Source organism: Crocuta crocuta, unplaced genomic scaffold, assembly GCF_008692635.1.
Source record: "Crocuta crocuta isolate KB4526 unplaced genomic scaffold, BGI_CrCroc_1.0 scaffold174, whole genome shotgun sequence".
In the NCBI taxonomy this organism is placed as follows: Eukaryota; Metazoa; Chordata; class Mammalia; order Carnivora; family Hyaenidae; genus Crocuta; species Crocuta crocuta.
In genome coordinates this window covers 5,026,705-5,054,025 of record NW_027530330.1, presented here as the reverse complement: position 1 = coordinate 5,054,025, position 27,321 = coordinate 5,026,705, and positions in this window count along the sequence as shown.

Sequence of the window (27,321 nt, the reverse complement as noted above, 5' to 3'; positions counted from 1 at the left end):
ATTTCTGTTACTGGCACCTTCATTCCTTCAGTCTTGCCAAAGTTTCTTTGTTGCTTAATTCTTCTCTTTTACCCTCAGGCAGGAGTCATTCCATATACATCCTCCACTCATGATGATTGTCTTCTCTCTTACTATATTCACCACTAGTGGTGTTCTACTGTTTGTTTTCTTTCTAATGTGTAATTTTAAAATGTTCCCCAATAATTCCTTGCCTCTTTTCTCTCATCCCACCAAATCACTCTAAATTCTGCTAATTGCTAATAGGTAACCAACGAACATGTGGAAATATACTTAATTTCACATGTAATCAAGGAAATGCAAATTAAAGCAATGGTAATAGATCATTTTGCTTAAAAATGAAAAGTAGCAAGTAATTTTTAAGCAAGCCATTATTGAGAGTATACCTATAATATAGAAATATGCAAAAATAAAACTCAGGTATTTATGTTTATATTTGTATTTACTTATAGAAGCCCGGGGGGAATAAAACACGAAACATGAAAGAGTTCTATCAGGCTGATGGAAAAAATGGCCACAATTTTTTCTTTTTTTTTTACCATTTTCTGAGGCTATACCCTTTGAAATACAACTTGGCATCTCCCTTCATCAAGAGTTGTAGTTAATTTCTCTGTTTCTGAAATCAGGGGTTGTTTTGTAACTTGCTTTGTGTCAATATGCCAATCCTGACCCCAGGAGGATTGCACACTTCTGCCTTCTGTCTTCCAGTGCCATCATTTGCACATTGACAAGCAGGAGAGACCATGTGTGGCATGCCAGCAATCAACTAGTCGACACCCGGAAGCAGTGTTGGCGAGCTAACTCATAGCTGGACACAGAAGCATGTAAAAGCTTGCTGTAGAGCCAGAAGAGCTCAGCTGAGCCCAGTCTAAATTAACAACCCATGCAACAATGAGCCAAATAAATGGCTTTTATTTTAAGCCACCAAGTATTGGGAATAATTGTTTTCACAGCAATAGTGAACAGATATAGAGATACACCCAAGTGATCACAATGAATATATCTGAGCAGTAGAAATACAGGTCTGTGGTTTTTAATTTCACTTTTTGTTTTACTGTATTTTCTAAATTATTCCAGAAACAATTTGTAATTTTATGATTAGAAAACAAAAGTTATTTTCTCTTAAGATCAAATTAATCTTCTTAATACACACACACAAAATCTGAAGTCAGGCTGGCCTGATTATGAGCTGTGTGAATTAACCCCTATGAACTTTATTTTTCTAATTTGATTTATAAGCATTACTTCTAACCATCTACCTCATAGGGCTGTAATGAAGGTTGCAAAAATCAGCCAACAGAGTACTTGAAGTAGATTGTATGTTGTTTGCCTTCACTAGAATTTCAATTTTATAAGGGATTTAACTGTTTCTCCACCATTTGGGACAAAACCTGAATATGACAGCCATCAATTAGTTCTTTTTATTTTTGCTGTTGTTGATTGAACAAATCAATGGATGAACAAGGGAGAAATGATGAGGAAGATGAATTTTCAATTGACCCATTGTTACCATCTTGCTACTGTAATGGTTCTAAAGTATGGTAGTGGTATCTGGGTTGCTCAATCGGTTAAGTGTCTGACTCTTGGTTTCAGCTCAAGTCACAATTTCACAGTTTTTTGAGTTCAAGCCCCGCATCAGGCTCTGTGCTGACAGCAGGAAGCCTGCTTGGGATTCTCTGTCTCTCTCTCTCTCTCTGCCCCTGCCCCACTTGCACTGTTTCCATCTCTCAAAATAAATAAACTTTATGAAAAATAAAGTGTGGCAGAACTGATCTATGTCATAGCTAACAGAGAGTTGGGCAATGTGAAAGATTAAAGGTAACCACAAATTCTTTGCTATCTCTTACTCCCACTGAGATGTGGAGTCCAATTCTTCTTTCTGCAATCTGGGCTAGCCTTGGTGACTTGATAACAGAGTGGATCAAAAGTGATATTCTGCGATTTTCAGGCTGGGTCATAAGAAAACTTGTAACCTCTGCCAGACCATTCCTAACACTGCAAGAGCTCTAAGCCCCCATGTAAGAGGTCGGAAGGGCCTGAGACTGCTGTTCTGGACATAGCACTTGCAGGCACTCTGCTGGACAGTCCCTGCTGAACCTGTCTGGCTTTAGGTAAAAAGCAAAAGCATTACATCCATGAGTGGCACCTCTCAGCCTCTCTTGAGCAACAATTCAAGAGCAACTGTCAAACAACTGACATAACTTGAAACAGAAAACTAGCACAAATTAAGATCCACCAAAATTCCTGACCCGCAAAATTATAAGATAATAAAACAGTCACCATGTTTAGCCACAGAGTCTCCAGAATTTGTTATACAGCTATAGACATCCAGAACAGGTGGCAAATATTTCTAGAGGTAACAACTGTCTCCAACTTAAGTGGTAATTGAAAATGTAAAATCAATTTTTGTTTAAACCGCTGAAAGACTGAAATATTTTTAGGATATGTGCCCCATCTCCAAAAGGAATAGTGTGCAATCCAAGCAAGTTTTTTATTTTGTTTTGTTTTGTTACATAGGCTTCAGGCCCAGCATGGAACCTCACACAGGACTTGAACTCATGACCCTGAGATCAAGACCTGAGCAGAGACCAAGAGTTGGATGCTTAACCCACTGAGCCACCTAGCTGCCCCAGAAATATTAGTTTTGAATCTCGATTGCATGGTCCCTACACTTAGGTTTACTATAGTTATTCAAAGGGCAGCAGTTGGTCACAGAGTGGTAAGCAAGCTGACAAGTGAGACGTCTTCTGGTACACAATGTAGTCTATTTGGAACCATCAGCTCATAGAGCATTTAGAAGGCTTAATGGAGGACACGGGGGTTAATCGATATTTTAGCAAGGTCTAGAAGTTATAATCACTAAATAGGATAACAAAACCTAATCCTGAGTTGAGCCTATTCCCATGTTGTCTCGGCCCATCACATTCCAGATCCAGAAAACAGCAGCTGAACATAATCCCTGAATTGAGCCAATAGTTTTCTTTCTGCTGTTTGAGAAAGGAATATGAAGAAAAACACATCTCAGGTTTTTGTATCATGAATTAAAGGACGGATGTGTTTGGGAAAGTTATCACAAAGCTTTAAAGACAGACTGCAATGGCTGAATAAACCATTACACAAACAAACTGCCTCACCAAAAAAGCCATTGTAAACTGGTTATGAGCTGCAGAGAGTTCACAAGAAATACCATTGTTCTTTTTTCCTTGCAAGTATATTAATTCAGGGTTTAGGGTAATATGACACAATTGTCTCACCATCTAATGCTCCTGACCCTTCTTCATTTCCAACTAAGTATGCCACACATGTCCTACTTCTCATATGCCAAACTCAAAAACTCACTCTTAATCTTTCCTACTTATTAATTCTTTCTGCCAGAAATAAAGAGACATACAAATACATGAATCAAACATCTTCATGACACAAATACACAGGGGGAAAAATGGTCAGGGAACAAAGCTACATAATAAAAAATGTGGCACACAGAGATTTTTTATGGATTTGAACATATTCTCCCTGCAGATGATATCATCTCTTTCTATCTCCTTTTCTTTTAGGACATAAAAGGTCAAACATATTATGATTGGTGCAGGATATTTTTAATCTCAGTGTCAAAATAGCACTGAGGTTAAAAGCTAGCTCAAAAATGAGGAAATGACTATTAAAGAGGGAAAGAAAGTTTTTAACCTTTTTAAAATAGTGCCGTGGAACTGAAGTGATTATTTGAAAGAAAAGTAGTTGAAATATTTTATTTGAAGCATGAGAATTATCTCACATATAATTAACACACACTAAGGAACACATCTTGAGGAATGTGCACTACTTATCATATTTCAGGGATGCTTGGGTTGCATTTTAAAAGCATGAAAGTTGGTAGAGAGTTATAGAGCTCTAATTTCCCATGACAGCAAAAAAGTCGTATTTTAGAAATCAGGGCAGAATTTACAGAGCGGATTCATTTGAATTTCTTGTCATTGTTCTTAAAAGTAAATATATTCTTAAGAATATTACCATGCAATTTTAATGAAAAGCAAATGCAAAAAATAAATAAATAAACCCTAACCTAACATTTCAAAAATCTGAAATCTATGTATTTTCTTTTAAATAAAACTTAACATAAAATCTCTTTTCTTAATTTATACAGCCTTGTTAGTCTAACTGTTGATTTCTAACATAAAGACAGAATCTATATATTACTACTATTGCAACTACTATTTACTGCTGAAAAATAATTAATATGTTCCTTTCCTTATTGCGCTCCTGCTGTATATCCAGAAAACCTTGCTTGATGTACTTTGCATACATCACCTCAAACATCTTTATGACAAATCTACATTTAGGCTTTAGAAGAAAGGGTACTATTAGTATGGCTCCAAATGTTTTTATAATTTGCCCAGACCACAGGTTATTAAGTTTCTAAATCAGTCTCCCATCCCATTCTCCATTAAACATCATTTTACTTATATTGCATATAATTATCTTAATTATTTTAACCAATTCCTTTAATCCATTCAACTTTATTTACTGAATCACCAGAATAACTAAAATTTCTCATAGGTACTCTAGAAATCCGATATTGGTCCTGCACTCCATAATCTTACATCTCATGAGTGAATCCATGCAACAAACCAGTATGTGTTAAATAGAAGTAATTGCAAATTGTAATAATGGCTATGAAGAAAACAAAATATTAGATACTGAAATGAAGAAGGTGACTTATTTCAGGGAGTATGGTCAGAACAATCCAGGGAGGTTGACATTTCAGCTGAGCCCTGAAGGAAGTGAAGTTGCTGGTCACCTTAGAATGTAGGGAAGGTGCATTCCAGGAGTGGCAGGAGCAAAGATTGAAAAAGGTTGACCTGTGCCAGGAGCTGAAAGAAATTCAGTGAGCTAGAGGCAGGGTGGGGTGGGGGACTGAGAGGGGGTTTACAGGCTGCTACAGATCATATGATACAGGGCCTTGTAGCATGGTAAGATGTTTTTCTTTCTATTGTGATAGGGAAAATCACTGAAAGTTTTGAAGCAATTGAGCTTTGTGATCTAATTTATGTTTTCTTAAAGTATTTATTTTTTGAAAGAGAGAGATTGAGACAACGTGCATTCATGTGCACAAGTGGGAGAGGGACAGAGAGAGAGGGGGAGACAGAATCTGAAGCAGGCTCCAGGATCCAAGCTATTAGCACAGAGCTACATGTCGGGCTTGAACCCATGAACTGCGAGATTATGGCCTGAGCCAAAGTTGGACACTTAACTGACTGGGCCACCCAGGTGCCCCTAATTTATGTTTTAAGAATATTTCATTTGCTTGGGGATGCCTGGGTGGCACAGTCCGTTAAGCATCCAACTCTTGATCTCGGCTCAGCTATGTTCTCACTGTTGGTGACTTCCAGCCCCTCCCTGGGCTCTATGCTAAAGGAATGGAGCCTGCTTGGGATTCTTTCTCTCCTTCTCTCTGTCCCTCCTCTACTTGTGTTTCTCTCTCTCTCTCTCTCTCTCTCCCCTCAAAATAAATAACTTAAAATAAAATTGTTTTAAGGAAAAAAAAGAATATTTAATTTGCTCTATATAGTGAGTGGATTGATGAAGGGTGAAAGCATATTCAGGAAAACCATTTAGGAAACTACTGTGAAGAGCCACAGGGAAAATGATGGTAATGTAAATAATATAGTTGCAGTGGATACAGAAAGCACAGTGAATCAAATGATTGGAGAGGGTACTAACTGAGCTTGCTGCTAGACTTGACAGAAGGGATAGCGATGGTTAGGAAAAGAGAATCCAAAGATAATGCCAAAGCTTCTACTTGAGAAAATGATGGTAGCACCACTTATTAGAGAAGGAAGATTAAGGATGCATAGATGTGGGCTGAGTAAAGAATTCTCTTTTGAATACTGAAGTTACACTCTGGTTGGTGAGATCTAATTAGGCAATAGGATGTGTCTTGAGGACAGAGAAAGATCAGTTATATATAATAGCATAAAGTCAGAATCAGCATAATCAATTTCAGTTGAATAAAGTCTCATTGAAAGTTCTATTTATGAAAAGTACTCTGCAAGGTATTTTTTAAATTTATTTTTTAATGTTTACTTATTTATTTTGAAAGACAGAGAGAGAATACACATGAATGTGTGCTTTGGAAAGAGGCAGAGAGAGAGGGAGAGATCTCACAAACCATGTGATCATGACCTGAACTGAAATCAAAAGTCAGAGGTTTAACTGACTGAACCATGCAGGCACTCATGCAAGGCGATTTGTTTTAAAGAAGATAACCATTGTATGTGTTTGTTTAGGGGGATATATATTATTACTCATGGTAAATGAAGGGGAAAATATTCTGTTGGATGATTATTCTGAACATGTTAGGGGCATTGACAATAATGGAAGATTCACTAAAGAAGTACATTTGATCTGAATCTTGAAGGATGGATATTTAACTTAGGGAGAATTTATTGATGGGAAAGATTTATAGACATTCCACCCTGCGGGAGAAGCAGAAGCAATGCCATGGAATTAATAAATAACTTCTAGGGACTTCTATAGATCAGTAACTAGGTCAGATACTCGTTTTAGAGTTGTGGACAAAGGTAGACCTCTTTTCTGTCTTCAAGGAGCTTAAATTTTAGTGACACAGACTAGCATGCACTAGTTTATTAGAAGTGTTACCACTATTACACAAGACGACATTCGAGGTAGTGTGTGAGTGTAATATAGGAAAAATTAAGCCATTCTGAAGTTTGGGTATTAGAGCTCTGAGGAAGTAAGGTGTCAGATGAAAACTGTAGAATGACTATGTGTTAACTACAAAGAAAATAAGATAACATCAGAATATAACCTGGGTTAGAACTGGAAGACTGAGTGGGAAGAAGGAGAGTAGTGAATATGGGGTCTAGAGAAAATGGTTGAAATAAAAGATAATGTACTAGAATGGAGGCAGTGATGATTGAAAGAAGTACCAGAAATTGGAAGATACTAAGAAATTAAAACTAATAAGACTTCATGATTGACTGACAGTGGGAGGTGAGGTAGATGGAAAAGTCAAGCTCACTTGAGCTTTCTGACTTGCATAACTCATTACATGATGACATTAACTGAAATACGGAACACTAGGAGAGGAGTGGGTTTGCAGCAGGGGATTGGAAAGAGGGACATTTATGTTTGAGGTCAGCAGATAAACTGTAGTAATCTATTAAATAGGCAGGAGACCCCATGAAGCTAATGATCACTTGCGTGTTGTTCAACATTACATCCCTAATGCCTATTATACAATTTGATGGCTAATAGACCATCAAAACTATGTTTTATTAGTTCTGCATGAGCCTCTTTACAATATTTTTAGGAAGCATTTGGTTTCAAAGAACTATCATCCAAATAATAACTTCCTTATATAAAATATCCTTTATATTTGAGCAAAAGTTTTCAGTATGAACACAAAGCTCTGAAGGGCAAGGGTCCTTTCTGAAAAAAAGAAAAAAGGCTAAATACTAAAGTGACTTAGTGACATTACTGTCTATGGCACTTGCTCAACAACGTTCCATGCATTATGATGTCTGATAAAATTAGTGATTTTACATGAGATTCATGATGAACAATAATATGTAATTGGCTCTACAAAATCTCATAGTATAAACACCTGCTTAACACTGTTTTTCACAGGGGTGCCTGGGTGGGTCATTTGGTTAAACATCTGACTTTGGCTCAGGCCATGATCTCATAGCTCATGGGTTTGAGCCCCACATCGGGCTCTGTGCTGATGTCTCAGAGCCTGAAACCTGCTTCAGATTCTGTTTCTCCCTCTCTTTCAAAAATGAATAAACACACATACACACACAAATTTAAAAAAAAATTGCTTTTCCTGTAATAACTTCCAAATTTCCTCATTAGGCTCTCCTTTTATTCTTCCCAGAGTATCTTGTTAAACTATTTCCGTGGAACACCAATTTATTATTTACTAGCCTATAGCATTGCTCTATCTGATTCCCACTATACCTGCTGCAAGGTAAAATATATATATACACACCCACATATATATACACACACACACATATATATATTTCTATATTTTCTGGTTTGAAAAGTAACAAGTAACTTACATATCTGAGATCTATCAATGTCATCATCAAATTCAAATTTCCAAGATGTGTGAATATTGTATATGATGATGTTTTAAAATGGAAACAAAAACTCTATAAATATTAATGAAAATAATTTCTTCCTTTTAATACTTTAAAAGGTTATACCTTTAATCTTCTTTGGGGGATTATCAAATAAAGGTGTACGTATTTCCATAAATATCACATTCAAAATATTGCTTGTTATTGGGCAGATCTTTCACAACAGGGGATTTTCAAAACTCAAAGTCATACCTTTAGATATAGCTCAACAAAGTAGAAATGTGCCAAATTACCCAGAAACAATTTGGAGGGCTGGCAAACAGGGCTGCCTGCTGGTTTGTGAACAGTGTAGGTAATTTGCCACTCAACTCTCCTCTATTTGCCTCAATAAATTGTAGGGTACTTAGAACCCTACTATCTGTTATCCATCTGTCTATATTCCTCTGCTCTGTCAGTGTCTGACAGTAGGAAGGCTTCATCTTGTCTCTCTCCCCTTGCAGTTGGCAGGGAAGATATAAAGGAAATCGGCTGAGAGGGGGATTTATAGTGAATATGTGGAATAGAATACCTCCTTAGTTGGCTAACAGAAAAAGGTGATAAGCCCAAAATAGAAACAAACATTAAGAAGAAACGTGAAATAAACATTAAGAAGAAACATCTACCCTCCCTCCAGATGACCCAGCAGAGTGAGCAAGCCTTGTATTTTCTAATCAACATTTTCATAAACAAGATATTCACGAAATGTCATTGACAGCTAGTTAGCCCAAGCACATCAACACTACTCATGATACTACTTCAGCACCTAACTTCCGGTGAATTAGGACTAGATTCTTTCTTCTTTTGAGCATGTAGAAATTTGAACAGATAGAATTAAGTCCAGTTGTTCTTGAAAACACAGGATATTGCTAGGTACCAGAAATGTAACTTATATTGATTTATTTTCTCCAGGTAAATGAACTACATAATAAATTTAAATGCTTATCCTTCCCAATTTAACATACTTCCCATCTCCTTCCGGGGTGGGGTGGGGGGAGTACCCATTATGTAATAAAGGATCCTTTCATTAACGTTTTTATCAATTAGATAAAATTTTATAAAATTAGATACAGAAGGCAGCAACCAGCCAGAACATCTAGGAATGCACACTGAGAAGAATACAGATGTTTGTAGCTAAAATTGTTTCTACTGAAAAAATATTTCCTTTGTTTTCTTAAAAGATTTGGAGAGTATGGCAAATACTGAAATGACGGTCAATGACAATAATATAAAGCACTTAGAATAAAGTTTTTCAAATCAGGGGAGGAGGGTTCAAATTTCAACTTCCCCCCTTACTAGCTGTATAGGTTTACATACGTAATTAATTTAACTTATCTTTGATTGCTCTTTTTTTAGATTATTTATTTATTTATTTTGAGAGACAAAGAGAGCAGAAACAGGTGAGGGGAAGAGAGCAGGAAAGACAGAGTCTCAAGCAGGCTCTGCACCATCAGTGCAGATGTGGGTCTTGAACTCACAAACCATGAGATCATAAGCTGAGCCAACATCAAGAATCGGACACTTAACCAACTGAGCCACTCAGGGGCCCCTCTTTGATTACTCTTCTATAAAATGGGAATAATAAATAGATGGCTTTGGGTGATTATAAACATTTAAAGAGAATAACCATAGTGAATTAAATTTTTATTAAATTTTGAATATTATTGAAAGACATTTCACTATTCTTATTTGATAAAAAGCAATAAAGTAAAAATGTAAGTACACATTAAGAGCAGATATGCAGGAATGCCTGGGTGGTTCTTAGTCCAACTCTTAATGTTGGCTCAGGTCATGATCTCACTGTTCATCAGATTGAGCCCTTCGCCTTGTGTTTCGAGCCTGCTTGGGATTCTCTCTCTCCTACTCTCTCTGCCCCTCATCTGCTCTCTCTCCCTCTCAAAAATGAATAAAAATGGCAGCTGGGTGGCTCAGTCAGTTGAGGGTCTAAGTTCAGTTCAGATCATGATCTCATGGATCATGTTGAGACGCATGTTGGGCCCTGTGCTGACAGCTCAGAGCTTGGAGCCTGCTTTGAATTCTGTCTCCCTCTCTCTCTGCCCCTCCCCTACTTACACTCTGTCTCTCTTCAAACATATATAAACATTAACAAAAAATATTTTTAAAAATAACATAATAAACATTAAAAGACTTCATTAAAAGAGCAGAAATGAAAAAAGCAAAGTATTTTGATTTGTCTCCCAAATAATATAGAATTCTAAGAAATCTAATACCTTCTTCCTAGTGGATCCATTTTTCAGATTTCAGATATAGCCATTTCTCATCTGTTTTACACAAATCTCAGTATTTTTAATTCACAGTTTCAAATCAATATAAAAATTGCACATCATACTTCACTTAGTACAAAAGTTTATAGTATGCTACTATAATTTTAGTCCCTGTCCACAAAGTATTCAACCAACTACTTGCAGGTAACAAGTTAGTCTTTTTTTATCCTTGTATGGTACCTGACCAATTTCCTGGAACATATCAGTCATTTGAAAATATGTTGGTTATGTAATAATGCAAACTGTCCAATGATCAGGGATTTTGCACACTATTTACTCAAGATATGAAACAGCTCATCATCAGTCCTGTGAGGCACAAGGGTGAGGGTTGGTGATAGTGAAAAAGATGGGGCTTGCATAGAGAAGAAATAGAAAGTAAACTATACTGTTGATTTCAAGAAGTTACCAATAAGGGGTTATGCTAGGAAGGCAGAGAAAAATTAAAAGAATACATAACATAAAAACCATTTTGGAGAAGTAACATGTTTCATAGAGGACTCATGGTTTCTATTACTTTCAGAAAGTATTTTTGACAGATTACAATAAAATCAATGCAGCTACTATAAACCAAAGACAAAAAAAAATTAAAAATTCTAGCTGAGTGAGATTTTCTCATTTGAGCATATGTAATACCTCTGAGTTTTTTCTAATATGGAGTTGAAAAAAATGTGATAAGAGTATCTTCCATTTCTAGAAAGCACACCAATTCATGAGGGAACACATTTTCTTGCCTCTAATTTCTGAGGTCAATCTGTTATGGCAATATTTTATCATATTACTTTTTCATTCCAGTATAGTTAATATATAGCAGTGTTGTATTAGTTTCAAGTGTATAATGTAGTGATTAAAATTCCATGCATTACTGTGCTTATCAAGGTAAGTGTACTCTTAATTCCTTTCACCTATTTCACCCATTCCCCCACCCACCTCCCCTCTGCTAACCATCAGTTTGTTCTCCATAGTTAAGGGTCTGTTTCCACGTTTGTCTCTTTTTGTCTTTGTTTTGTTCCTTAAATTCCACATAATGAGTGAAATCATACCATATTTGTCTTTCTCTAACCTATTTTGTTTAGCATTATACTCTCTGGATCCATCCACGTTGTTGCACATGACAAGACTTCAGTCTTTTTATGACTGAATAATATTATATTGTGTAAATATACATCTTTATCCATTCATCTGTTGATGAACACTTGGGCTGCTTCCATAATTTAGCTATTGTAAATAATGCTGCAATAAACATAAGGATGCATATATCCCTCCAAACTGGTGTTTGCAGGGGTGCCTGGGTGGCTCAAACCTCTCACACAATAAGTAAGTAAGTAAATAAGTAAGTAAATAAATAAATATTTTAAAAAATATATCCCAGTAGTGGAATTACTGGGTCATATGGTAGCTCTATTTTTAATTTTTTAAGGAAATTTCATATTGTTTTCCTCAGTGGCCATACCAGTTGGCATTCCCACTAACAGTACTAGAGGGTTTCTTTTTCTCCACATCCTTGCCAGCATTAGTTTCTTGGATTTTCATTTTAGTCATTCTGATAGGTGTGAGGTGATATCTCATTGTCGATTTGATTTCCATTTCCCTGATGATGACTGATGAGGAGCAACTTTACTTGTATCTCTTGCCATGTGGAGTCTTCTTTGAAGAAGTATCTGTTCATGGCCATGTTTTCAGTTGAAATATTGATTTTTTTTTGGTGTTGAGTTGTATAAGTTCTTTACATATTTTGGATACAAATACTTTATCAGATATGTAATTTGCAAAGGTCTGACATCCAACAGATTGTCTTTAATTCATTGATTATTTCCTTTGCTATGCAGAAGCTTTTTATTTTGATATAGTCCCAATAGTTTTTTCACTTTTATTTTTCCTTGCCTCAGGAGACATATGTACAAAAAATATTGTTATAACCAATGTCTGAGAAATTATCTAAGATTTTTATGGCTTCAGGTGTCACATTTAGGTCCTTATCCATTTTGAGTTGATTTTTGGGTATGGTGTAAGGAAATGGTTTAGTTTCATTCTTTTGCATGTAGCTATCTAATTTCCTATCATCATTTGTTGAAGAAACTGTCATTTTCCCATTGCTTTATTCTTGACTCCTTTGTCAAAGATTAGTTGATCATAGAACATTGGGTCTGGGCTCACTATTCTGTTCTATTGATTTATTTGTCTAGTCTTTGTGCCATTACCATACTATATTGATTAATACAGTTTTGCAGTATATCTTAAAATTGGAGACTGTGATACCTCCAGATTTGTTCCTTTTCAAGACTACTTTGGTTATTCAAGGTCTTTTGTGGTTCCATATAAGTTTTAGGACTGTTTATTCTAGTTCTGTAAAAATTATGTTGGTGTTCTGACAGAAATTAAATTAAATCTGCAGATTGTTTTGCACAGTATGGCCATTTTAACAATATTTGTTCTTCCAATCTGTGAGCGTTTCCATTTGTTTGTGTCATCTTCAATTTCTTTCTTCAGTATTTCATAGGTTTTTTTTAATGGTTTTTTTTTTTCCCGACACACACACACACACACACACACACACACACACACACAGCATGAGCAGGAGAGGGTCAGAGAAAGAGGGAGATCTGAAGCAGGCTCCAGGCTCTGAGCTAGCTGTCAGCACAGAGCCTAATGAGAGGCTTGAACCCACCCACAAACCGTGAGATCATGACCTGAGCTGAAGTCGGGCGCTTACCCGACTGAGCCACCCAGGCACCCCCAGTATTTCAAAGTTTTTAAAGTACATGTCTTTCACCTCCTTAGTCGTTTATTCCCAGGTATTTTATTATATTTTGTGCAATTGTAAATGGGATTGTTTTATTTCTTTCTGCTGCTTTATTATTAGTGCATAGAAGTGTAACAGATTTATGAACATTGATTTTATATTCTGAAAACTTACTGAATTCATTAATCATTTCTAGTGTTTTATTGTTGGAGTCTTTCAGGTATTCTATAAATAGCATCATGTCATCTGCACATAGTGAAAGTTTTACTTCTTCCTTACCAATTTGGATGCATTTTATTCTTTTTTTTCTTGTCCGATTGCTGTGGCTAGGAGTTCCATTAGTATGTTGAATGCAAGTGGTGAGACTGATCATTCTTGTCTTATTCCTGACCTTAGGGGAAAGGCTCTCAGTTCTTCACCATTGAATATGATGCTAGCTCTGGTTTTTTTATATATGACCTTTATTAATATATGTATGCTCCCTCTAAACTTACTTTGTTGAGGGTTTTTATCATGAATGGATGTTGTACTTTGTTAGAAGCTTTTTCTGTATCTATTAAAGTGAGCATATGGTTTTTATCCTCTTATTGATATGATGTATCATGTTGACTGATTTCTGAATATTGAGCCAACATTGCATCCCAGGAATAAATCCTGCCTGCCTGTGATGAATGAATTTTTTATTATATTGTTGGATTCTGTTTGCTAATGTTTTATTGTAGATTTTTACAACTATATTCATCAGAGATGTTGGCCTGTGGTTTTTGTTTGTTTGTGTTATCAGAGTAATTTGGAAGCTTTCCTTCCACCTTTTCTTCTTCTTCTTCTTCTTCTTCTTCTTCTTCTTTTTGAATGGTTTTAGAAGAATAGGCATAACTCTTTTTCAAATGTTTGGTAGAATTTACCTGAGGCTCTCTGGTCCTGGAGTTTTGTTTGTTGGGAGTTTTTTGATTACTGAGTTAATTTCATTGCTGGTAATCAGTCCATTCAAATTTTCTATTTCTTCCTGAATTAGTTCTGAGAGGTTATATGTTTCCAGGAATTTATCAATTTGTTGTAGGTTGTACAAATTGTTGGTATATAATTTGTCATAATATTCTTTTATAACTCTTGGTCTTTCTGTGGTGTCAATTGTTATTTCTTCTCTTTCTTTTTTCTTTTTTTTTTAAAATGTTTTATTTATTTCTAGGAGAGAGAGACAGCGTGAGCAGGGGAGGGTCAGAGAGAGAGGGAGTCACAGACTCTGAAACAGGCTCCAGGCTCTGAGCTGGCAGTCAGCACAGAGCCCGACGCGGGGCTCGAACCCACGAACCGCGAGATCATGACCTAAGCGAAAGTCGGACGCTTAACCGACTAAGCCACTCAGGCGCCCCTATTTCTTTTCTTTCATTTCTGATTTTGTTTGAGTCCTCTCTCTCCCCCTCTTTCTCTTTTTTTAAATCAGTCTGGCTAAAAGTTATCAATTTTGTTGATCTTTTCAAAGAACCAGCTCCTGGTTTTATCGACCTGTTCTACTGTGGGTTTTGTTGTTGTTGTTTTGTTTCTGTTGTTTTTAGTTTCTTTCATTTATATCTGCTCTAATCTTTATTATGGCATTTATTCTACTGGTTTTGGGTTGTTTTTGTTGTTGTTATTTTTGTTTTTTAGCTCCTTTAGGTGTAATGTTAGGTTGTTTATTTGAGATTTTTCTTGCACTTAAGGTAGGCCTGTATTGCTATAAGCTTCTCTCTTAGAACAACTTTTTCTGCATCNCGAAGTCAGATGCTTGACTGACTGAGCCACCCAGGTGCCCCTCTTTTTCCTTTCTAAAGTTTACTTATTTTTTAAAACATGGGGAGGGGCAGAGAGAGAGACAGCACAGAGTCCAATGCAGGGCTCAGTCTCACAACCCTGAGATCATGACCTGAAATGAAGAGGGAAGCTTAACCGACTGAGCCACATAGGCACTCCTGAGTTTTCATTTTTATTTGTCTCCATGTATTTTCTTATTTCCTCTTTGAATTCTTGATTGACCCATGTTAGTGTTCTTTCCAGATTTTTTCTTGTGATTTCCAGTTTCTTATTATTGTGGTCAGAGAAGATATATGGCACGACTTCAATCATTTTGAATTTGTTGAGACTTGTTTTGTGGCCTAATATGTGATCTATTCTAGAGAATGTTCCATATACACTTGAAAAAAAATGTGTATCCCAAAAAAACCATAATGTGTATTCTGTTGTTTTTGGATGGAATGTTCTGAATATACCTGTTAGATCCATCTGGTCCAATGTGTCATTCAAAGCCACTGTTGCCTTTTAATTTTCTGAGAAGTTTGAATCCAATAATATAAGTGGGGTGTTAAAGTCCCCTACTATTATTGTATTACGATAAATTAGTTCCATTATATTTGTTATTAGCTGTTTAATTTATTTGGGTATTTCCAATTCAGGTGCATAAATATTTATAATTGTCATATCTTCTTGTTAGATTGTTCCCTTTATGACTATTTAGTATCCATCTCTGCCTCTTGTTATAGTCTTTGTTTTAATTCACTCCCATTTGCATGTTTTTCCTTCTCTTCACTTTCAATCTGCATGTATCGTTAGGTCTAAAATTGGTTTATTGTAGGCAGCATATAGATGGGTCTTGTTTTCTTTTTATCGATTCCATCATGCTATGTCTTTTGATTGGAGCAGTTTGTTCATTTATATTCAATGTAAATATTGATCAATATGTATTTATTGTCATTTCATCATTTGTTTTATGTTAGTTTTTGTAGTTTTCTCTGTTGTTTTCTTCCCTTACTGTCTTCTCTCATAATAAGGTGGCTTTCTTTCGGGATATACTTGGATTCCTTTCTCTTTATTCTTTGCAGATCTCTTACTGGTTAATGATTTGTGGTTATCATTCTGTTTGTATATAACATCTTCTGTATATAGCAGTCTATATGAAGTTGATAGCTGAAGAAGTTTGAATCCATTGTTTACTCCTCTTTTCTACACCTTTTAGGTATATAGTATCATGTGTTACATCCTTTTATTTTGTAAGTTCCTTTACTGATTTTAAAAGATATACTTATTTTTATTGCTTTTGTACTTCCTACTTTCCTTACTCCTGCTTACAGTATTTCCTTTCCACTCAGAGTCCTTTTTAACAGTTCCTGTATAGATGGTTTATGGTAATGAATTTCTTTAACTTTTGTTTGTCTGAGAAACTCTTTACCTCTCCTATTCTGAATAATAGTCTTGCTGGATAGAGTATATCTGTTTATTTGTTTTGTTTTTTGTTTGTTTGTTTGTTTGTTTTCACTTTCAGCACGTTGACTATATTACGCCACTCCCTTCTGGCCTGCAAAATTTCTACTAAAAACATCAACTGAAAGCCTTATAAGGGTTCCCTTGTATATAACCGTTTTCTTTATTCTTGCCTATTTTAAAATTCTCTCTTTATTCCTATTTTTTTTGCCATTTTAATTATTATGTATCTTGGTGTGGACTTCATTGGGTTGATTGTGTTGGGGACTCTCTGTGCCTCCTAGCTCTATATTTCTATTTCTTTCCATCAATTTGGGAAGTTTTCAGCTATTATTTCTTCAAATAAATTTTCTGCCCCCTCTTCTCTCTCTTCTCCATCTGGGATCTTTATAATGTGAATGTTGCTTGCTTGATGGTATTGCTGAGTTCTCTAAATTTACTTTCATTTATGATTACTATTATTTTTCTTTCTTTCCTGTTCACTTTGATTACTTTCCATTACTCTGTCTTCCAGGTTGCTGATTCGTTTTTCTCCTTCCTCTACTTGACTATTTATGCCATCTAGCGTATTTTTAATTTCAGTTATTGAGTTATTCATCTGTAATTAGTTCTTTTGTTATGTTTTCTATCTCTTTGTGAAGTGTCTCACTTTGTGAGGTCCTCCACTCTTTTCTCAAGTCCGGTGAGTATCTTTATGGCAATTACTTTAAATTTTCTATCAGGTGTATTACTTACTTCTGTTTAATTTAGGTCTCTTGGTATGATTTTGTCCTATTCTTTCATTTGGGACATATTCCTCTATCTCCTCACTTTGTCTCTCCGTGTCTGCATCTGCGTGGTATAAAAATCAGCTACATCTCTTACTCTTCACAGTAGTGGCCTTATAAAGAAGAGGTCCTATAGTTCCCTAGGGTGCAATGTCCCCTGTTCACCAGAACATAAAACTTCAGGGGTGTCACTTATGTGTGTTGCATGTGCCCCGTTATTGTGCCTCAGCCACTTTATCCTTCAGGTCAGTCTTCTCTACAGGCTGTCTTTGCCTGTGGTGAGCAGGGCTTGGTCCTTGTTGTTAGTGGTCCAGTCTGGGGCTGTCAGGGGATTGAGTTGAGTCAGATCAACCATTTGCAAGAGATGTACTATTACCATACTGCAGGGGGCCTTCCTTCTCTCATCCTGAGAAGCTTTCACTGATAAACAGAGCCTGAAATCACACCAGATATCTGCCCCCAGAACATTCCTGTGGTATAGTGGTATTTTCATAATGTATTCTGGGTAATAAAACATCCTTCAGAATTCTCAAATAAATATAGACTTATTTCACATAAACTTGTTCATTTTATCGACTGTAGTTTAAACCAAAATACTAGGACTCCATCAGCTAAAAGCAATTCTAGAGATCCGAGAGGCATGGTTTGTGATTATAACCTTCTGGTAGCATTATAGACATATGATATAGAAAATCTTTTAAGCCATCTTTCTCAAGCCAAATTCTCTATAATATGCTGCTGTTTGTTTTATGAAAAGAAGTATTGCATGGCCAAATAAGTTTTAGAGAAAATGCATGATAAACTCTCTTCCACATGCTAATTATCTCAATCAAGCTTTAGACTAGAACCATAAATATTTCAAAATATAGTTCAGGAGTAAGACACTAAAATGAGAATTAGTATTTATTTTATCCATTTTAGGTGCATTTCACTAAAACATATATATATATATAATATACATATGAAACACATATATATATGTTTATGTATACATGTATATATATGTTCCATTGAAACCTTACAACTTATGTAGGAAAGATGAAGAAACTGAAATTCAAAGAATTTTCTATCTTGTACATAATCTCAAAGCTAATTATGCTTAAAATGAAATGCACATTTTCTCTACCGTAAAGTTCCTCACCTTTTCACTATGCAGTCCTAATTTTGTGTTTCATGAATTTTACATAGTTGGTTCAGTGACAGCAGAAATGAATATTAAAAATTGCATGATTTCCTTAACTGAGGGCCAGCCATCCTACCTTTGCTTGATGCTTTCATTTGATTCAAGTTTGAACAATTCACTGACCTTTTTTCGCAACTGTCTTTTGCTACTAAAGCCATCTGATGAATTCTTAAAATTAGAGATATTGTATTTTTAATAGTAAAATTTCTATTCTTTAAATAAATAGATTTTTTTTATGAGAATTTCTATTTTTTTTTCATTTTTTTTCCCCATGAGTGCCTCATGAAGCATGGTTACAAGAGCTGCTTTAAAGTCATTGTCTGGTAATTCCAACATCTGGATCATTTCAGGTTTACACCGATTTATTGCCTTTTCCCTAGATAGTTGGTTACTTTTTTTCCTGATTATCAGTAATACTGAGTAATTTTGTTGTGTATTGAGGACATTTTAAATATGTTTATTAATTTGTTGTAGCAGGAAATCACCTGGTTAAGTTTAGGCTATAAAGCTGTTTTAATTTCTATGAAAAGTGATTTGAATATCCGTTTAGTTTTCAAAGCCCTTGCTGTGTTGTTTCTGAGTGTTTATCACAAGAGCTACTCAGGAGGTGGCATAGAACTTGAATGGGACTTTTTATATTCCTTCCCTTCTCAAAGCCTTTGCTATGCTGCTTAGGTTATGTTCCTTCCAAGCAAAGTCCAGGGTGTGGGCAACCTTTGAACTTGGGTTAGTTTATACACCAAATTAGAAATTCTCTTCTCAGGTTCTCTATTCTCCTGTATTTATTCCTCATTCTCTGATTACAAAGTTCTCTTTTTGTGATTCATTTGGCCAAAGTATAGAGTTCTTTCAGACATTTAGCCTCTGGACTCTTGCATAGGTCTGGACAACTAGAAGCAGAAGAGTGAGACAAGAAAAAGGAAAATATGGGTCCCCCTCCCCGATACTGCTAGCCCAACAGAAGATCTTTTTCCCAGCTCCTTGACCTAAAAGGGAGTTTTCTCTTGGATCTTATACACCTGCACCTATTGCACTAAATGAGTACAACTATATTACCGAGGCTGGTTTTAGGTCAGTGTTGAGAGAAGAAAAAGAAAAAAAAAAAAAAAGCTCACCAAAGCCATTATTTTTCCTGGCCCTGTAGCCAGGTTTCTGGTTTGGCTTGTTCTCAGTGCAAAGGCAGGGAGATAAAGAAAAGAAAAAACAGAAACAAAACAAAGCAAAACAAAACAAAACACCAGTCAACCATCACCACTGTTGTTCAAGTTTTGACATCTCTCTTCTGAGTGCTATTATTTCTTTCTCGGAATCCTTATTTTTAAAATTTATTTATTTTAATATTTTATCCAGACTGTTTAGTTTTAATGAATAGGAAAGTTAAATTACAGTGGGCTTTTTTTTCATTCTGGTAAGAACCTGAAATTTGTCCAAGAGTTTTAATAGAAAAACATGTTAAAGACCTGAAGTTTGTACCATAAGTCATGGTAATAATATTATGGTAATAATGGTAATAATAAGGCCCAGTCTATGACCAAGAAAAGTTTATGAGCAAATACGTACAATAAAGTCTAAAGGCTCCTGGGAAGAGAGTGGAATCTTATATTAGATGGACCATTGCATGAATTTCAGTTTGAATCTTTCCCAAATTCTCTCAAGGCAGTTATCTGGCAGTGCAATCGTGAATTTAGTGTTTTAGTGTTTAGTGAATAATGTCAATTAGTGAATAATGTGTTTTAGTGAATAATGAATGATAGAATGTTTGAATGCACATATAATGGAGACATCTTAATAGAAACATCTAATGCAGAGCAGGTACTTAACCATTTTAACTATATTACTGTATTAAGTATTGTATGAGTCAGGGCTCTCCAGAGAAACAGAACCAATAGTAAAACTGAGATAGATAGATGATAGATAGACAGGCAGACAGACACGTAGATAGATTTAGCATAATGAACTTGTTCAAGTGATTATGGGGAGAGAAATCCCATTTTCTGGCATTTGCAAGTTGGAGGCCCAGTAGTGTAGTCCAGTCTTAGTTCAAAGCCCTGAGAACAAGGGACACCAATGGTATAGTCCCAGTGCAAGAGAAGACTGATGTCTCAGCTCATTCAGTTAACCAAAAGGAATAAATTCCCCCCAATATTTTTTTTTTGGCTTTTATTCTATTCAGTTCCTCAACAGTTAGATACACCCATCTACACTGGGAAGGGCAATCTGCTTTCCTGAGCCCCACAATTCAAATACTAATCTCATTCAGAAGCACCCTCACAGCCACACCCCAAAACAGTGTTTAGCTAAATATTTGGGCACCCTGTCATCCATTCAAGTTGACACATAAAATTATCACAATTATTATAGAAGATTCTATTAGAGAAAAAACATAAACGTATCCCAGTATGCTCACCAAAACATACAAAGTTCAAAATGAACAGCTAGAAAAATACCTACCTTAATTTTCTTTTTTTTTTTAATTTACTTATTTATTTTTAAATTTACATCCCAGTTAGCATTTAGTCTAATAATGATTTCAGGAGTAGATTCCAGTGACTCATCCCCTATGTATAACACCCAGTGCTCATCCCAACAAGTGTCTTCATTAATGCCCCTTACCCATTTAGCCCATCCTCTCCACCTACAACCCCTCCTGCAACCCTCAGTTTGTTCTCTGTATTTAAGTCTCATGTTTTGTCTGCTTCCTTGTTTTTGTGTTATTTTTCTTCCCTTCCCTTATGTTCATCTGTTTTGTATCTTAAATTACTCATATGAGTGAAGTCATATGATATTTCTTTCTCTGACTAATTTTGCTTAACAAAATACCCTCTAGTTCCATCCACTTAGTAGCAAATGGCAGGATTTCATTCTTTTGATTGCTGAGTAACATTCCACTGTATAGATATACCACATCTTCTTTATCCATCTGTCAAGGGACATTAAGGCTCTTTCCATACTTTAGCTATTGTCTATAGCACTGCTATAAACATTGAGGTGCATGTGGTCCTTCGAAACAGCACACCTGTATCCTTTGGATAAATACCTAGTAGTGCAATTCTTGGGTTGTAGGGTAGTTCTCTTTTTAATTTTTTGAGAAAACTCCATACTGTTTTCCAGAATGGCTGCACCAGTTTGCATCCCCACCAGCAGTGCAAAAGAAATCCTCCTTATCTGCATCTTTGCCAACATCTGTTACTGCCTAAGTTGTTAAATGTTAGCCATTCTGACAGGTGTGAGGTGGTATCACATGGTGGTTTTAATTTGCATTTTCCTGATGATGAGTGACATTGATCATTTTTTAGTGTGTCTCTTAGCCATCTGGATGCCTTCTTTGGAGAAGTGTCTATTCATATCTTTGGTCCATTTCTTCACTGGATTATTTGTTTTTCAGGTGTTGAGTTTGATGAGTTCTTTATAAATTTTGGATACTAACCCTTTATCTGATATGTCATTTGCAAATATCTTCTCCCATTCCATCAGTTGCCCTTTAGTTTTGCTGATTTTTTCCTTCACTGTGCAAAAGCTTTTTAATTTGATAAGGTACCAATAATTCATTTTGGGGCCAGTACCATAGTATCTTGATGATTATAGCTGTGTAATACGGTTTAAGTCCAGGAGTGTCATGCCTCCATCTTTGGTTTTCTTTTCCAGGATTGGGTTAGCTATTTGTGACTTTTCTGGTTCTATACAAATTTTAGGACTGTTTGTTCCAACTCTGTGAAGAATGCTGATATTATTTTGATAGGGGTTACATTGAATGTGTAGGTTGCTTTTGGTAGTATTGATATTTTAACAATATTTATTTTTCCAATCCATGAGCATGGAATGTTTTTCTATGATTTTTTGTGTCTTCAATTTCTTTCATAAGCCTTCTATAGTTTTCAGTGTATAGATTTTTCATCTCTTTGGTTAGGTTTATTCCTAGATATTTTATGGTTTTGTTGCAATTGTAAATGCAATCGATTCCTTGATTTCTCTGTCTGTTGTTTCATTATTGGTGTATAGAAATGTAACCAATTTCTATTCATTATTTTTATATCCTATGACTTTGCTGAATTCATGGATCAGTTCTAGCAATTTTTTGGTTGTATCTTCTGGGTTTTCCATATAGTGTATCATGTTGTCTACAAAGAGTGAAAGTTTGCCTTCCTCCTTACCAATTTAGATGCCTTTTATTCCTTTGTGTTTTCTGATTGCTGAAGCTAGGACTTCCAATTGTATGTTGAATACCAGTGCAGAGAGTGGGCATCCCAATCATGTCCCTAACGTTAGGGGAAAGGCTCTCAGTCTTCTTGTCTCCTCTAGGAATATTACCCATTAGTTTCAATATGTGGTTGACAGAAGAGATTATTCAATCTTATTTGAAATAAGAAAATAAGAGAAAACTCATGGTTTAATTTAAGAGTTTGGCATTGAGATGATATAGGTTTATTCTAGATGCCTTTGAAATAATTTTTCATTCAGAGACAGTAACCCTAGTTGTGCTCTAACTTGCATTTCTTTCTCCCTAGGTTTCTTTCTTTTCAGCAGTTAATGAGTAGGTTGGCAGTATAAAAAAAAAAAAAAAAGGCAAAAGAAATAGAAAACAGCATGAGTTAGTCCAAGGTTGACTGGATCATCTACTTTGTCTACAATTGTTAACACTGAATCAGCAGAGCCCAGTCACCACCAGTGATTCATACATCAGATGTGGAGCCTCTGTTAACTGACTTCCAACCCACCATGAATGCTCTGCTCACACACTGATGCAGAGAGCAGTGATGCTACATAAACAGGAAAAAAAATGTTTAACTGAAATCCATACAAATGAAAATTCCACCCATTTTGGAGTTCCAATTTCCCTTAGACACAAATCTGTAGCTATTAAGAGATATTTTAATTTTTAACTTTTCAAAAAATATATAAAGTCAACATTTTCAGAAATTCAGTTATTTAATCATAAAATTCAGATATTTGATCATAAAAAATCAAAATGATACCATAAAAGGAGAACAATGCTATTAACCAAAGGAGATGAATGGGTGCTGGTTTATATTCAATTCCTATCGATACATTAATAATGAATTGGACCGACATTGTGTGAGGAACCCAGAAGTTAAAAATTACTTTTGTCTTGAGGTGTTCACAAATTGAGGAAGATATAGAGAAGAAAGCATGCATGATATGCATGACATAGTGATATAAATGCCAAAATAGAAGGATGTAAATATAACATGGTAAGAGAACAAAGAAGAGAAATTTAATCCAGAGGAAAGTGATCAGGAGAGGTTTCACATAACAATTCATTTCTGGGCTGAGTTTGGAGGCAGGGGAGGAATTTAACAGAAAAAAAATGGCACCAGGATTTTTTCAGGAAGAGCAAAAAACTTGAGCAAAGCATGGCACTGTAAGTATATAAGGTGGATTGAGAGAACTGCAGTTAATTCAGTATTCTTCAAGTATAATGTGTGAAGGGAACATAGTGACCACTGAGATTGAAGATTTAATCAGGGCACAGATCAGGCCAAGTTAAAGATGAAAATGGTGAATCATTAGAAAACTTTATAGAGGGAAGACAGCTAACACAGTAGGAATTGAGGAAATATGTTCTCTCATTTATTCAACTAACATACTGTGTACAAGTACTTTTCTATATATAGGGGTACAAGAGTAAAAATTTTTTACTATCAGCAAGAGTAAAAAATTCATGCCCACCTTCAGTTTACACTCTAATGTGTTGTGTGTGTTATGCTGGGGTTACTCCATTGTTTTGTAGGTAGCCCTAAGGATCCATCTTAAGTATGACTGGAAGGAAATTCCTTGAAGGGATATATAATTTTTTCAACTTCCTGAACTTTGGAATTAGATAGCTTGATGTTGGGCTAAATTTGGTTTAGTTTAGGGTTTGAGGTGACTGGCTGTACAGAGATAGAAAAGAAAAATGAAGTTAAGAGTCAATGGTCCATTCAGGGAACCAGAAAACTGGATGATGATGATGATGATGATGGATGAGAAGAACTGCTCTGAGAATAAGAAAATGAGATAATAATATGGACTGAATGTTGTAGTTTAAAATTCATATTTTAAAGCTTAATATTTTAGAAGTTGGTCTTTCAAATTATAATGGAATATTCCCTGTCCCATATATTGGGACACCTGGAAAGATTCATAATTCATACTACAAATATGAAATGGCACCAAAGCTATAATAAAAACTGTGTTTTATATAAGTATATAATATATAAACTATAGTACAGATCAATTATGCATGTGTATATCCATTTGAAACTCTAAATAAACTATTGATTGATTTCAATACAACACTATACTAATATCTCATTATGATTAAGTAGGTTTATAAAAATAATTCTGGAATTTCAGTATTAGAAAATCTATTATATCCACAAGTCAAGAGTTCCTAACCTGATAAATATAGTCCCCTTAAATCAATACCCAACATTATATTTATGGATTAAAAACTAGAAGATTCAACATTTAAATTTGGAGGTTAAAAAGCTAAGAAAGCCCACTAGTTCTTTAATACTTTGAACATTATAATTTCTGGGCAACATAATAAGATGCCAAGAAAAAGGAAAAAAAAAGGAAAGAAACAGATATCATTATTATCAACTAATCTCATCATCCACAAAGAAAAACTCAAGAGTTTAAAACAATAGAAGATTTAAGCAACGTTGATGGATCTGTGTCTTCTGCTTAAATTCTTTGACACAAATTTGTCATCAAGGAATCCATTCTAAAGAATTAATCATGGATATGATCAAGTATAAGAGGCAAGTATATTTTTACAGCACTATCAAAAGAAAAATAGAAAATAATATTAACACTAATTAATAGAAGAGATTTGTTATCAAAATGTTTTTGAAGTCAGGGTAATAATATGAAGGAATAATATAGAAATTCTCAGTAAAAAATATATATCAATATACAAAAGCACATATACGTTGTGGTGTCTATTTTGGAATTTATATGTATATAGAAGGGGTACATGTTGGGAATAATAATTATGCCAAAATGCGAATAGTTACTTTTTGAAATATAAGATTATAAGTAAGTTCTTTAATTTCTAAAATGTCTATAAAATAGGGAAAAAACAATAAATACAATAAAGTGATTTGCAAATGCCAAAGAATTAGGCCAAATCAAAGATATTTCATCGTCATGTTCCTGCTCTTACCTGCTGTGCTAGGTTGATTGTGTGCCATCTTTCCTCATTTTTCCCATCTTAATACACTGCCTGACACATACCATGCATCCAATAAATCTTTATTAAGCATTTGAGTTATCAAAGAAAGAAGCATTTCCACTTATATCTCCCCTCCCAATTTCTGCCCAAATTAGTCAAAACTTGACTGCTTTTCAGTAGTAGCTCAGGGTAGTAGGAACTTTAGTCCACCTAACCAAAGACTGTACACAACATTATCAAACCACACTTAATATTATATCAACACATAGTTTGATTTAAATGAGATAAAAATTTGGATAGAGACTTCAATGAAATTGCAGAGCTCACTCTTTCATTTAATGTGCCTAAATACATGTGAAGTATCAAGAAGTATGGCAGTTACTGAGGTTGATATGTATAGGAATCATGCTTTGGGGCATTTTAAAGTCAAATGGGGGAGATGGAGACATGTCAAAACTCAGTGACACATGACAAAGTCTACAATGAAGTAAAACCAAGGGCACCATGAAAGCACAGGAAAAACATCATGTGAGCTTCGATTTGGCTAAAAGGGGAAAATGCACTATTACACCTGGGGGGAGGTCAGGAAATATCTATCAAATGGGTTTTCTCTGAGAAAAGGAGAATGAGAAGAAAAAGTTTATACCAGATAAAGAGAAGTGTGCCCTGTGTCTCCAATGACCTTTACTCAGTGGGGAGCATAGCACCATAGTAAGTAGGATCCTTCATGAGACTCAGTGTTTTGGAAACATGTTGTAATATTAGCCTGAAATAGTCAACATTTTAGCTCATATTCAGATATGCTATTAACTTGCTTCACTTTATACTGGGCAATGGTATGTTTTAGAAATTTTATTAAGTTTACAGGCTCAACAATATGCAGTACAGAAAATAAAATAGGCACTATAGGGGCACCTGGGTTGCACAGTGACTTAAGCATCCAATTTCATCTCAGGTCATGATTTCACGGTTCATGAGTTTGAGTCCCAGGTCGGGCTCTGTGCTGACAGCTCAGAGACTGGACCCTGTTTCAGATTCTGTGTGTCTCTCTCTCTACCCCTCCCCCACTCACACTCTGTGTGTTTCTCTATCTCTCTCAAAAGTAAATATTAATTTTTTTAAAAGAAAAGAAAATAGGCACTATAGAAAATAAAACCATTCTCGGAGCTCCTGGGTGGCTCTGTCGGCTAAGCCTCCACTTGGGCTCAGGTCATGATCTCACGGTTAGTGGGTTCGAGCCCCACATCGGGCCCTGTGATAACAGCCATCTCAGAGCCTAGAGCCTGCTTCAGATTCTGTATCTCCCTCTCTCTGACCCTCCCCTGCTCGCTCTCTCTCTCTCTCTCAGAAATAAATAAAACATTTTTAAAAAAAGAAAAAGAAAATAAAACCATTCTCTAAGACACAAACAGAATAAGAACAAACAAAATAAGAACCTTTTATAAAAAGTTTTCTTTTTCATGAAATGGATTTGATTAGAAACTTTAATATATTCAATAAATTTGCTATTTGACTTTTTCACCCTATTCTGCCATCAAAATTACTCTATTTTGAAAAATATTGTGGTCTGAGCTAAGAATGAAAACTAACTCTAATACCACCCAAAAAAGGAACCTAATTTTGCCTTGTAAAAAAGCACAACATCTGTGCAACTTCTGCACACTTAGAAAAAATAGAAACTCTAGTGTACCTTCCTTTGGATTCATGTAACTCACTAAATGCACTGACAGCATTATTTATAAGGTAGCCTGATAGTTTTAAAATATATGAAAAAAA